General features: G+C 43.6%; 1 protein-coding gene across 2 annotated transcripts in view; it reads left to right on the forward strand.

The window, feature by feature from the left end:
- The window catches only part of LOC123762141 (band 7 protein AGAP004871), a 624,034-nt gene that overhangs the window by 60,918 nt on the left and 548,430 nt on the right, over positions 1-14,686 (forward strand). The window lies entirely within an intron of this gene.

A 14,686-nucleotide genomic window follows, 5' to 3' on the forward strand; every position in this document is an offset into this window, starting at 1 on the left:
GGGTCACCCTGGTGCCTGCTGGGTCACCCTGGTGCTGCCTGCTTCACCCTGATGCCTCCTGCTTCACCCTGATGCTGCCTGCTTCACCCTGATGCTGCCTGCTTCACCCTGATGCTGCCTGCTTCACCCTGATGCCTTCCGCTTCACCTTGATACCGCCTGGTGCCAAGCGTGTCACTCTGTACTCACCTAGTTGTACGTGCTGGAAGGTATGGGTGGGATGGAGAAGGGTTCTTATGGGAATATGCCCTTGTTAAATCAAACAGTACAAATAACATTGGAATAACCCTGGGAAAGGATGAGCATTAGTGAGTTTAAGGTAACTTTCCACACACTGTTGTAAGACTGGAAGATGGAGTGTGTTGGCCAGGTTGTAGAATGACTTAGAGGTGGTGAAGAAAGTGTAATAACATAGGCTTTGACAACTTGCGAGACTTACTGTACTTGTATTGATGACTCGCAAGACTTACTGTACTTGTATTGATGACTCACGAGACTTACTGTACTAGTATTGATGATTCGCGAGACTTACTGTACTAGTATTGATGACTCGCGAGACTTACTGTACTTGTATTGATGAGGCGGCGGGAGTCTGGCGATGCTGTGTAGCCGGATATGTGGTCAATTGATGATTTAATTGATGGTTATAATTTGCGTAAGATTTTTAAAACTTTTTGTCAATTATTGCTTTTCTTCTATGTCTGACCCCCTCCCCTGCACCTTAGGAAGGTGAGAAATGCGGTAATAATGTTATTTTAATCTTTGATTACAGGTAGAGTGACGTGTTCAGCTCCTGGGCCGTAAACGTGGTCTTTCCCATGTTAAAGGTAGTGTTGTAAGAGAGTGGAGGTAGGGAACGCATCGAACGTATTATATATATATATATATATATATATATATATATATATATATATATATATATATATATATATATATATATATATATATATATATATTCAGCAAAACTTCCTTTACAGATGATACATTTGTTGTAAACTACAGTAAATACAGCATAAGTTTTATGAAAATGTATTTAATGTTAGGTGCACATTGCTATATATTATATATATATATATATATATATATATATATATATATATATATATATATATATATATATATATATATATATATTTTTTTTTTGTTTTGTTTGTGAGGGTACCACCTCTGGTGCCAATGTGGTGACCCATAGCCTCGAAGAAAATAATATACATATATATATATATATATATATATATATATATATATATATATATATATATATATATATATATATAATTTTATTTATTAATGTATACCATCCCCAGCTTAGTCTTGTTGCGTCACCAGATTGCGTCCCCTCGGTATCCTTATTTTGTCTTAAATATTAAATCAGGACTTACAGATTTTCTATCTTGAGTACGAACAATTTGATTTAATTTAAGTTGTTATCCTTTCACATTTATTAAGATTATTCTTGAGTAACACAATATATAAAACTGTTGAACACATAAAAAAAAAAGCAATCTCCTACAGTGTACAAATGGATTTTTCATAAGATATAGAATAGTAAGACTCCCACATTCATATTTGTCTTGGGCTACCAATCAATAAGATCAAATTGGCTATTGTCTCTTTAATTACATATTATTTGATAAGGTTGAATCTTGACATAAATCTCAAAACTGGACCGAGAGATGGCTACGCTGCCAACATTATTATGCTGTGTCAGCGCCCACAAGTTGGGTTCATGCTGAGACAGCATTGCAGTTTCTAATTCGAGTTCACCTAATTTCGGGAGTATAGCCATAACTCCCACTTCTCATATAAACCATTTTGGCCCTCGCGTATCCGGCTAAATGCGGGAGACATACGGATTCTCCCATGGGTTGGGGACAGGAAGCCTGCTTGCCTATATGTCCCCGCTTAGGGCCAACTGAGCTTTGCTAGGATGCCATCCACAACTGTGGACTCACTCCCATGTAATGGCACAGTGCCTATATAATGACAGGGGAAACAATAGCATTTGGCGCAAGGAAACATGCCCAAATGTCTGGGCCTGCCCGGGAATCGAACCCGGGCAGAGTTTGAATGTGAGCCGACTGGTTTGAGCATCACTCAGCACCACATCTTGGTTAAGTTCCAAGAGTTCCATTATTATTTGCTGCACGTCACTATACCTCACTATACCTTTGTCTGTTTAATGGCTTAATTGCCCACTTAATGGGAATTAATATTTTGAGTTAACCAATCCTTATGATCCAGATCAAATTTTGCAAGAAGTATGTTTACTGTTGTCATTATACAGGTTGTAAATACAATATTGGGTATGAGAAATACAACTCATACTCTCAAATGCATACAGCTAGTATGGCTATAATATACAAAGTATGAATTGTGGCATCAAAAAAAAAAAAAAAGTGGATTTTCTACTGTTAATTTTGTGGTTGGGCTGAGGAACAAGGCGACAACCAAAACTAAAATATTCCTAGACCTATGACATATTAAATTAGGCCTAGGACTGGTTACGTTAGGCTTACAGTTAGCTTCGTTTTTAATTTTTTTGTTATGTCCTAATTTATTCTAGTAGTACTGAATGTTTTTTTTTTGGGGGGGGGGCTATAGAAGTGTATATTTTGTACGTTCCATCCAAGTTTACGATAGACTCTGTACGTTCCATCCAAGCTTACGATAGACTCTGTACGTTCCATCCAAGTTACTCATGGATAGTATGTAGCTAGTGTAGAACGCGAATATTTATAGGACTATAAAGTTCTTAATTCAAACTTAGATATGAAAAACCAATTAATGTTGACCAGACCACACACTAGAAGGTAAAGGGACGACGACGTTTCGGTCCGTCCTGGACCATTCTCAAGTCGATCTCACAATCGACTTGAGAATGGTCCAGGACGGACCGAAACGTTGTCGTCCCTTCACCTTCTAGTGTGTGTGTGGTCTGGTCATCATACTTCAGCCACTTTATTGTGACTCGTCGCCTGCATTGTGAGAGGCGGGTAAGCTTTATCCATCAGTGAACGGATGGAAAGCTCTTTAAGGCAACTTATTCATAAAAACCGGTTTGCATTATGTAAATCTGTTCTTGATTAAGTAACCTCTTGTGTGGGAAGACAGGCTGAACAATATGCCAAAACCATCGTTAATTATGCTACTAGGGCAGTCTGTCCTCCTAAAATTTCCCAACGTCAAGAAAACGATCAATTTAAAGTAGTCTCTCCTAACCTGCCAGAGGTCCCAAAACAGAAAAGGGACAGTACGTCACTTTCGCCAGCCGCTTCCATGTTCTAGTACGACAATTTTTTTTGTCCTTAAGTAACGCATACGTACGAAAAGCGACGTTCTTTCTAGGAGCAAGGGGGTGGGAGAACTATTAGCGGAAAGCGCCAAGCCATAACGACTATATAGCCCTTGGCACGGGTCAGGATAAGGATTTAGAATCCTTATCCTGATTCCGGAATGAAGAAATTGAAAGCACGGTAATAATAAAGGAAATATATGGGGGGAAGCAATTGGAATGAAGGGTGTGGCGAGGGGAAAAATGTATGAATTACAGGGAATTGGAGAACAGGATTAGTGAGAAAGAGGGAGAGGAGCATGAGGAAGGAAGAGAAGGAGTTAGCACTGAGGAAAGAAATGAGGTCGGTGTGGTGGGGAGGAAGATGGGGTGTGTAGGTTATCTTGAGATTATCTTGAGATGATTTCATGGGCTTTAGTGTCCCCGCGGCCCGGTCCTCGACCAGGCGAGAAACAATGGGCAGAGTTTCTTTCACCCTATGTCCCTGTTACCCAGCAGTAAAATAGGTACCTGGGTGTTAGTCAGCTGTCACGGGCTGCTTCCTGGGGGTGGAGGCCTGGTCGAGGACCGGGCCGCGGGGACACTAAAGCCCCGAAATCATCTCAAGATAACCTCAAGAAGATAGGCCTCCACCCCCAGGAAGCAGCCCGTGACAGCTGACTAACACCCAGGTACCTATTTTACTGCTAGGTAACAGGGGCATAGGATGAAAGAAACTCTGCCCATTGTTTCTCGCCGGCGCCCGGGATCGAACCAGGGACCACAGGATCACAAGTCCAGTGTGCTGTCCGCTCGGCCGACCGGCTCCCGGTGGGAAAGAAGGTGGGAAGGAAGAGCAATGGGAGGGAGAAAGAAAGGGGGGAAATGGGTTGAAATCATGAAATTAGAACGAAAAAGGCAAGGAATAAGAAAAGAAAGGAGGGAGGGGAAGTATTAAGAGGTTACCTTACCTGTGTGGATTCCGAGGATCACCGACCCAGCGGCCCAGTCTCTGACCAGGCCTCCTGGTTGGTAGACTAGTCAGCCTGGCCCCAGAAAAACAATATCAGAAAAAAAAATTAAATTTCGTAACAAAACGCAACAAAAAAAAAGTAAAAAAAAAAAAAAAAGTTCATCAAAGACAAGGGAATGGTTGAGAGCTGTGAGCCCAATCACTACGACTTCACAGACAGCGAACCATCGCTATGCTGAGCTTAGCGAGGCTCACGCCAACCTTATGGACTTTGGTAGCATAATGATCTCTATGCAGCCCGTCCTCTCGAGCGTCCACAACGTCAATAAAGTGATGTACTAAACTGTTTCGAACCTAACGTAACCGATGACCCACCAACAGAAAATGGGGCATCGAACCAAGAACCAAGAACCAGTCTTTAGAACCAGACTGAACCAGTCTTTAGAACCAGACTGAACCAGTCTTTAGAACCAGACTGAACCAGTCTTTAGAACCAGACTGAACCAGTCTTTAGAACCAGACTGAACCAGTCTTTAGAACCAGACTGAACCAGTCTTTAGAACCAGACTGAACCAGTCTTCAGAACCAGACTGAACCAGTCTTTAGAACCAGACTGAACCAGTCTTTAGAACCAGACTGAACCAGTCTTTAGAACCAGACTGAACCAGTCTTTAGAACCAGACTGAACCAGTCTTTAGAACCAGACTGAACCAGTCTTTAGAACCAGACTGAACCAGTCTTTAGAACCAGACTGAACCAGTCTTTAGAACCATACTGAACCAGTCTTTAGAACCAGACTGAACCAGTTTTTAGAACCAGACTGAACCAGTCTTTAGAACCAGACTGAACCAGTTTTTAGAACCAGACTGAACCAGTCTTTAGAACCAGTCAAGAACCGAAGACTTGGTTCAAGTCTTTAGAACCAAGACTAAACAACACAATCTGAAAATGTGTGAATACAAAATTAAGACAATGCTATAATTTTTTTTTCATGTAAATGAGTTTTTTTTTTTTTTAGTGTGTGACTTTAATGCATGTTTTCTTACACCTGGTACCTCTGTTCACCTAAGAGCAAACAGGTATTAGGGAGTTAGGGAAAGTGTGGTGCATCCTGGGTTAAGGTCAATATTTAGTGGCATAGTGACCCCTCGGTAATACTATCAGTCTTCCTGTCCCCTTCAGCATCTCATTACCTTAATTCAACTACAGTTATTTGTGAGCACCGGTTATAATATCCTGCTGATAGACTACATATTTTTCTGATAGACTACATATTTCTATGATAGACTACATATTTCTCTGATTGACTACATATTTCTATGATAGACTACATATTTCTATGATAGACTACATATTTCTATGATAGACTACATATTTCTATGATAGACTACATATTTCTCTGATTGACTACATATTTCTATGATAGACTACATATTTCTATGATAGACTACATATTTTTCTGATAGACTAATAATCCACATATACTGATTTCGGTGCTGTGTAATACTTTATTTCCCTTTGTTTTCCTCAACCACTTGGGCTGGACGGTAGAGAGAGACGGTCTCACTTCCTGCAGGTCGGCGTTCAATCCCCGATCGTCCAAGTGGTTGGGCACCATTCCTTTCCACCGTCCCATCCCAAATCCTTCTCCTGATCCCTTCCAAGTGCTATATAGTCGTGATAGCCCGGTGTTCCCTTTGTTTTAAACTCAACTAGAAGATCCCTTATTTCAAAATTTAGTCATGTTTCTGTGATTGCAATAGCAACCTATAGGTTGTTTACACGCAAATGTTTTAAACTAATTACAGTTTATTATGTTCTTGCTATTTTACATCATTTAATTTTGAACATTGTTTATGTTTGTGTCACTGATGGTCTTATATTGAGAATACTTATCTATAAATTTGACATATTTCTTCTTATTAGCAAAACTATTTTTCCTCTACTGCCCCCTAACTCAATTTACAGATTGTCCAACTTTACCCCCATCCGGTGTACACTCAGATCTCTCTTAACAGTAGTTTATAACTCTGAACAATTGCCAAACGGTTCCGTCAAACCTGCTAATGTTTCACAAGATAAATCAATCACTAGAAGGACGTCTATTAGCGTACTTTACTTGACACTGTAAGGGGGGTGGGGGGTAGAAATAGCTTAAGCTATTCTATCCCTTTGAGATGTATTTTTTCTTGTCTCAATAAACATACTTGAACTTGACACTGAATGTTCCATGTTCTCATAGTTAACCTGGGAATTATATAGCATCAAATGGCTTTTACCCTTCTTTATCAATTCCTTTAGTTTCGCTGCCTTCCTTATACCTCACAGCGAAAGAGTTCATGTTCTCGAGTACACCGTGATTCTTCACAGAGAACTTTGTTCCACTTGTGTTCATCACCTTCCAGTCCTCCCGCTGGGTCTCCTGTTGCCTCGGTTCTTAATGATACTGTTGCAAGCATGTAACTAATTCTTTCTCGGAAGCACACACGCAGGACGTATTTCTTCAGTTTGTCAGTCTTAGACTTGAGCAAAAGGCATAACTGAGACAAAAACTGGGAAAAGTCTATCTTGTAACATCTATGTAGTCTCTATATCAAACTTGTAACATCTATCTAGTCTCTATATCAAACTTGTAACATCTATCTAGTCTCTATATCAAACTTGTAACATCTATCTAGTCTCTATATCAAACTTGTAACATCTATCTAGTCTCTATATCAAACTTGTAACATACACTGTCCAACCCGTAGCCCACTGCATTCGATCCCTTGATAATGGATTGAGCAGCAACTCAATCCCTTTGCCAGCACAGGCAACAACACAAACCCTATACCTACGAACGAACGGAAAAAGCCCAGCCTCAATAATGAACAACATTTTCGTTTAAACATTGCTTCATTTGCATAAAAGCATTTCCTGTTTATCGGTTGAGCGCGGCCGAGGTCTCCTCCCTGATGAGCTAGACCCTCTCCCCTCCTAAGCTCCCAACACCCAGCTGTCTGGGTTACAAGCACTGGAGGCTGCCATGGAGAAACTCATTATCAACCCCAGGTTTTTTCATAAGGTGTGTGCGTGTGCGTGTGTGTGTGTGTGTGTGTGTGTGTGTGTGTGTGTGTGTGTGTGTGTGTGTGTGTGTGTGTGTGTGTGTAGTGTGTACTCACCTAGTTGTGTCTGCAGGATCGAGCATTGACTCTTGGATCCCGCCTTTCGAGCATCGGTTGTTTACAGCAATGACTCCTGTCCCATTTCTCTATCATACCTGGTTTTAAAATTATGAATAGTATTTGCTTCCACAACCTGTTCCCCAAGTGCATTCCATTTTCCCACTACTCTCACGCTAAAAGAAAACTTCCTAACATCTCTGTAACGTGTGTGTGTGTGTGTGTGTGTGTGTGTGTGTGTGTGTTCACCAATTTGTACCGACAAGAGCTGTTAACTCTTAATCCCCGTCATTCCACTTTCCGGTTGTCCCGACTAATTTATCTCTGTCATCTTTGCTGTGTATTACAATCGCTCACTCATACCCAGTCTGGAGGCCCACAACAGTTGGCTAACTCCCAGGTATATTTACTGCTAGGTAAACATAGGTACTAGGTGAATAAATGCTGCCCAATCGTTTCTGTCGCAAGCGAACATTTAATCCAGGTCAGCCGATTGCGAGTCGATCACTGGACCCCGTGTGTGTGTGTGTGTGTGTGTGTGTGTGTGTGTGTGTGTGTTTAGAGATGAGAGATGTATTTAGAGAGAGAGGGAGAGAGAGAGAGAGAGAGAGAGAGAGAGAGAGAGAGAGAGAGTGAGTGAGAGAGGAAGAAAAATCAGGAGTTTTAGCTTCTCCCATAAGCAACTTAAGCATGCATGAAGCAAGGCCAGATGAAAGCTTGAGGAGAGATCTCCACCCAGGAGCTCTGTACCAGCCTCGCGTTTGATGTCCCGAGCCAAAGACATGACGATCCCTGGGAGCTACAGCGTGAAATTAGTTCTGATTCTCGTTCGAAGCCAAAGTTGGCAGGAGCGGCCGCAGCAGGAGGTGAGCGAGGTATTATCATAACAAGATTGGGTTATGACTCTTGCTTCTTGCTCAACTTGTGCCCAAGTTTGATGTGATAAGGGGGAGGAGGCAGGTTGCGATATGGCGGGATTAGTGCTTGTGGGTAGGGACATGACTAGGGAAGATGGGTGACAGGGGTTATGCAGGCATGGGTGGAGATGTGAACGGAAGTATGTAGCGCTTTCTGAACACGCATGAACACAAGAACCAAGGCAACTGAATTAGGCCTTCCGGCCCCCACACGAGGCAGCTCCTATCTATACTCACCCAATCTCATTCATATACATGTCCAACCTACGCTTGAAACAACCAAGGTATCCCCACTTGTACCATGTGACGCGGTAATTGGTTCCACAAATCAACGACTCTGTTACCGAACCAGTACCTACCCAGGTCCTTACCAAATCCTAAACTTAGCCAAACTATACCCATTTGTTTCGTGTTCAATGTTGAGTTGATACTTTTAATACCCCTATTAATATCCCCTTTGTTATGTCCAGGTCATCCACCTGTACACCTCTATCATGTCACCTTAATTCTTCGCCTTTCTGGAGAATGTAAATTAAGCTTTGTCATCTCTGGCTGGAGATGACAAGGAAAATAAGTGGGTCTGACTGGGATTGACAGTATACCGTTAGATAAGTGGTACACCACGGGGGGTGTACCGTTAGGGAAGAGGTACAGCTTGACGTGTAAAGTTAAAGACCTGACACACGTTTTAAATTTATCAGGCGTCAAATTGGCAGTGTTTTTGACTAATCAGACGCATTGGAACCAATCGAAGCCTACGCTAAGCAATCCGAGGTACCGTCAATATTGCAATGCCTCGAATTTCATTGAAGCACCGTATTTTGAACGCTGTGATCGTTAGCTTCTGTAGATATATTTTTGCAGGGGAAGTGGTCTGGGGCATGGAACGGACATAGGCTGGTCGAGGTGGCCAGAAGTCAAGAGGGAATAACGTTCCATGGTAACATACTGACCGCCTCCCCCCCCACAACTGATTTTATCACTGTACCCCAGCTACACCTGCCTGAATATTTTAAAAATACAATTGATAAAATACATTTTATTTTCTTACAGTAACACGAACAATTATACAATTATCTCGGGAAAATTAACATAAATGTTCTAATCACCATATTTTGGCCGTGGCAGCTTAATAAGACAGATGATCCGCCCTTACTTCATAGGCTTTCTCGAGCCTCGCCAATTTCTTAAGGCAAGTGGGATTTTATTTTTTATAATATTTCACTCCGCTAGGCTTCTCCCACAGACGGACCAACCCGCACAAAAATAGGAAAAATCATATATTATTTTATAAAAAAGGACATAGAGACAGAGAGACATGCAGACAGTTATAGACAGATATCGGCCTATTACGGAGACGGGAAAGAAGCAGGCGGGAGGGAGAAAGTTATCAGCGGAAAGCACCAAGCCATTACGACTATATAGCACTGGGAAGGGGGGGCCAGGATAAGGATTTGTGATGGGACGGGGGAGAAGGAATGGTGCCCAGCCACTTGTGGACAGTCGGGGATTGAACGCCGACCTGCATGAAGCGAGACCGTCGCTCTACCGTCCAGCCCAAATCCTTATCCTGTCCCCTTCCCCTTTCCCAGTGCTATATAGTCGTAATGGCTTTGTGCTTCCGCTGATAAGTCCCTTTCTCCCGCCTGCTTCTTTCCCGTCTCTGTATAGGGCGATATCTGTCTGTAACTGTCTACATGTCTCTCTCTGTCTCTGTCTGTAACTGTCTGCATGTCTCTCTCTGTCTCTCTGTCTGTAACTGTCTGCATGTTTCTGTCTGGGAGGCGGGAGAGGTGTGATGTTTGAGGAAAGGGAAGGAAAGAGGAGAGAAACACAGATTTAGAATGGGAGACGAATGGAGAAAAGGAGTGAAATGGTGGAGAAAGTTAGGGAAGAGGAAATAGGACACTAGAAGAGGTGATAGGGAAAGAGACACGAAAAAGGGGAAAAGTTGGGATTGAGGGGAGAGGGGAGACCCGTAGACAACCGGTTACCCCTTCCCGGTTGTACCTGATCAACCAGGCTGTGACTCATACGTCAGGCTGCGAGCAGCCGCGTCTAACAGCCTGGTTGATCAGTCCAGCAACCAGGAGGCCTGGTCGACGTCCGGGCCGCGGGGACGCTAAGCCCCGGAAGCACCTCAAGGTAACCTCAAGGTAGGTAACCTTCCCTAGTAACCTCCTTGATCCTCCAAGGAGGATCCTTGGAGGATCCTTGGAGGAACCAAGGAGGATCCTTGGTTATCCTCCAAGGAGGATAACCTCCAAGCATCTCCTTGAGGGAAAAATTGTGAAATTTCACATTGATAAATAAGATCGTGAAATGAATTACTTTTGTGTTAAGGGATGTGGCTTTACGAGAGGAGGAAGATAGTTGTGGAAGATTGATTTAATTGGAGTTGTAGTGAGAAAATTTGGCATTGGTTGTGTTACCTCTCCTGTGCTGGCGGATGATTGTTGGAGTACTGTTGTTCTTAGCGGTGTTGTGTTGCTTGTCTTGACAGTGTTGTCAATGTAGTACTTACCTAATTGCCTAATTGTGCTTGCGGGGGTTGAGCTCTGGCTCTTTGGTCCCGCCTCTCAACCGTCAATCAACAGGTGTACAGGTTCCTGAGCATATCTACACTTGAAACTGTGTATGGAGTCAGCCTCCACCACATCGCTTCCTAATGCATTCCATTTGTCAACCACTCTGACACTAAAAAAGTTCTTTCTAATATCTCTGTGTCTCATTTGGGCACTCAGTTTCCACCTGTGTCCCCTAGTGCGTGTGCCCCTTGTGTTAAATAGCCTGTCTTTATCAACCCTGTCGATTCCCTTAAGAATCTTGAATGTGGTGATCATGACCCCCCTAACTTTTCTGTCTTCCAACGAAGTGAGGTTCAATTCCCGTAGTGTGTGTGTGTGTGTGTGTGCGTGTGTGTGTGTGTGTGCGTGTGCGTGTGCGTGTACGTGTGTGTGTGCGTGTGTGTGTGTGTGTGTGCGTGTGTGCGTGTGCGTGTGCGTGTGCGTGTACGTGTGTGTGTGCGTGCGTGTGTGTGTGTGTGTGTGCGTGTGTGTGTGTGTGTGTGTGTGTGTGTGCGTGTGTGTGTGTGTGTGTGTGTGCGTGTGCGTGTGCGTGTACGTGTGTGTGTGCGTGCGTGTGTGTGTGTGTGCGTGTGTGTGCGTGTGTGTGTGTGTGTGTGTGCGCGTGTGTGCGCGCGCACCGTAACAAAGGGTAGGCAATAGCTTACAGAGAAACATATTAACACAAAGAATAATATTGAAAAGATATATACGAAAAATTGCCACATATACCAGGTCTACGAACATGGAAGAGAAAAAAAAGTAAATACATGAGAAGAACATGAAAGGGGAAGGGAAAACAAATAAAGTACAATAAATTCAGTAACGTGATGATGATCGCAGACACACAAGACAATCTCTCATAACTACATTTACAACCTTCTCAGTGAGAAATATTTCTTGGCCTTAATCCTCACTTTACTTCTACTTATTTTACTGATGTTTCAGATTCTCCACCGTCCCTTTTTCTCGCCCCATATTCTCTCTTTCTTTTACTCGTTCTTCTCTTCCATCTCCTCTCCCTTTCATGGAAAATGCTTCTTATCTCGCTTAACATTTAGCTCTATTTTTTTTTTCACTTTTGTAAATATCTGGCATCTGTGTCTCTGTATGTGTCTCCTGTTTTATTTTTGTAGTATCCTTCTGTGTCACCCCATGTCTGCTCTACACCCCATGTCTGCTCTGCACCCCATGTCTGCTCTACACCCCATGTCTGCTCTACACCCCATGTCTGCTCTACACCCCATGTCTGCTCTACACCCCATGTCTGCTCTGCACCCCATGTCTGCTCTACACCCCATGTCTGCTCTGCACCCCATGTCTGCTCTACACCCCATGTCTGCTCTACACCCCATGTCTGCTCTACACCCCATGTCTGCTCTGCACCCCATGTCTGCTCTGCACCCCATGTCTGCTCTGCACCCCATGTCTGCTCTACACCCCATATCTGCTCTACACCCCATGTCTGCTCTACACCCCATGTCTGCTCTGCACCTCACTTCTAATCTACTCCCCCTTTCTCTGCTGTATACCGCACCTCTGCTCTACACCCAGACACTGGTCTATACTCCCCACCTCTAATCTACTCCCCCTACCTCTGTTCTACATCTCCACCTCTATTCTTCACACCACGTTTTCTCTACACCCACCTCTTCTTTTCACTTTTGTGTGGTAATGTTCGTTCCCTTCTGCTCTATTGTCTGCTGCGCCCATGTCTTCTGATCTTATCTCCCACCAGAGTTACCTGCCCTCTTCTCTATCCTCTCCCATGTGCTCTCATCCTCCCTATTTACATCTGTATTCCCTTCCCCCTTCCTCTCTCTTTCCCTTATGTCCTCTCCTCTCCCTTGTAACCCTCCTCTCTCGTTGCTCTTAGCTCTTCTCAACCTTCACATAAACTACCTTTTCCTTCCTTGCTCCTCATTTTCCTCCATGCATGCTTCCTCTCACCTCTTTCTTGGTGTTTTACCTATCTTCTTCTCCCCCTTTACCCCTTGCCTATGTTGGTGTTTACCTCAGGCTACCCATCTGCCTCGCCCTGTTCGTCTGCCGTTGTCTTCCCTCTAGCTCCCTCCCTTCCTTCCTTGTAGCGGCGGAGAGCGGGAGAGTCATCGACATAGTGATACAGAGGATCGGAAGGACAATGGAATTTGCACATGAAAAGCTCTGTTGGATAAAACGCGTCCCCTCTGAGGGAGCGTAGTGAGCTCGCTGAGCCCAAGCGTCCCTTGTGAGGGAACGTAGTGAGCTCGCTGAGCCCAAGCGTCCCCTGTGAGGGAGCGTAGTGAGCTCGCTGAGCCCAAGAGTCGTGGTCGGAGTAAGACTGTGCTCGGTGGAGCTTTATCTTACTCACGGACAAAATGAAAGCCCCGGGGCTCCAGGGGTCTTTAACTCTCTCGAGTTAGTGCAGAGATTAAGGGTTCATTACGAATTGATGTTTGTCTTTGTAGTGGAGGGATTATCAGGAGAAGGCGGTAAGCCAATATGCGTGTACTTACCTAATTGTACTTACCTAATTGTGCTTGCGGGGGTTGAGCTCTGGCTCTTTGGTCCCGCCTCTCAACCGTCAATCAACAGGAGTACAGGTTCTTGAACTTGTACACCAGTTTGTGTGGTGCACTCGGAAGGGATATGGTGGTGGGGTAAGAGCTGGGGTCTTAAGAACAGAGTAAAGAAACTCTGCCTTACCATGTGGAACTTCGGGATCGGGTTTGAATCTTTAAGCGAAAGTGGAACATGTTGGGCAAGGTTGCTATATTCTGTAATGTCTCATGTAACCTTATGAGAGTTTGCAATTTTGCTGTATAAGTTAATTATAATAATATAAGTTCCCTTTCCTACTTGTTTACACTTAAAGTATTAGCGGTAAAGTATAACGTTAGCTAGTTGCCTTTGCTTCGCAACAGCAACTTCGGCAACATTTTAGATAGCAGGTGGAACGGTCGCTTGAATTACACGCTTGGATAGAGAGTTTGAAAGTTTGTATTATATGGTGAGTAATATATAAGTGACTGGAGAGTCATTACATGTGACAGCGTAGGGGGGTGGAGACGGTCTCCGTCTCTCTCTCTCTTGTGAAATAGGGAGAACTGAAGACACGATCGGAAGTTCAATAATGCTGCTCCGGAGGGGTACAGGATGGGGACACTGATCAATACTATCTACAATATACTGTATGGAGCAGGATGGAATTTAGGAGGCGGTCGGAAGTCTGTTAATTTAGCTGTGATAAGGAACTAGGATGGGAGTCAGGGTCTGGGGTAAAATACGGTCACATTACACTACTCCGGAGTCTTTCTCAGATACGGCGATAACACTGATACTTCCTATTCTATTTCACGTGGTTTCCTTTGCTTTACTGTCCTGTGTCACAGTCAGTATCGTGCTGTACTGTCCTGTGTCACAGTCAATATCGTGCTTTACTGTCCTGTGTCACAGTCAATATCGTGCTTTACTGTCCTGTGTCACAGTCAAGATCCTGCTTTACTATCCTGTGTCACAGTCAACATCCTGCTTTACTATCCTGTATCACAGTCAAGATCCTGCTTTACTATCCTGTATCACAGTCAAGATCCTGCTTTACTGTCCTGTATCACAGTCAAGATCCTGCTTTACTGTCCTGTGTCACAGTCAGTATCGTGCTTTACTATCCTGTATCACAGTCAAGATCCTGCTTTACTGTCCTGTGTCACAGTCAAGATCCTGCTTTACTGTCCTGTGTCACAGTCAAGATCCTGCTTTACTATCCTGTGTCACAGTCAACATCCTGCTTTACTATCCTGTATCACAGTCAAGATC

This window comes from Procambarus clarkii, chromosome 34, assembly GCF_040958095.1.
Source record: "Procambarus clarkii isolate CNS0578487 chromosome 34, FALCON_Pclarkii_2.0, whole genome shotgun sequence".
Lineage (NCBI taxonomy): Eukaryota > Metazoa > Arthropoda > Malacostraca > Decapoda > Cambaridae > Procambarus > Procambarus clarkii.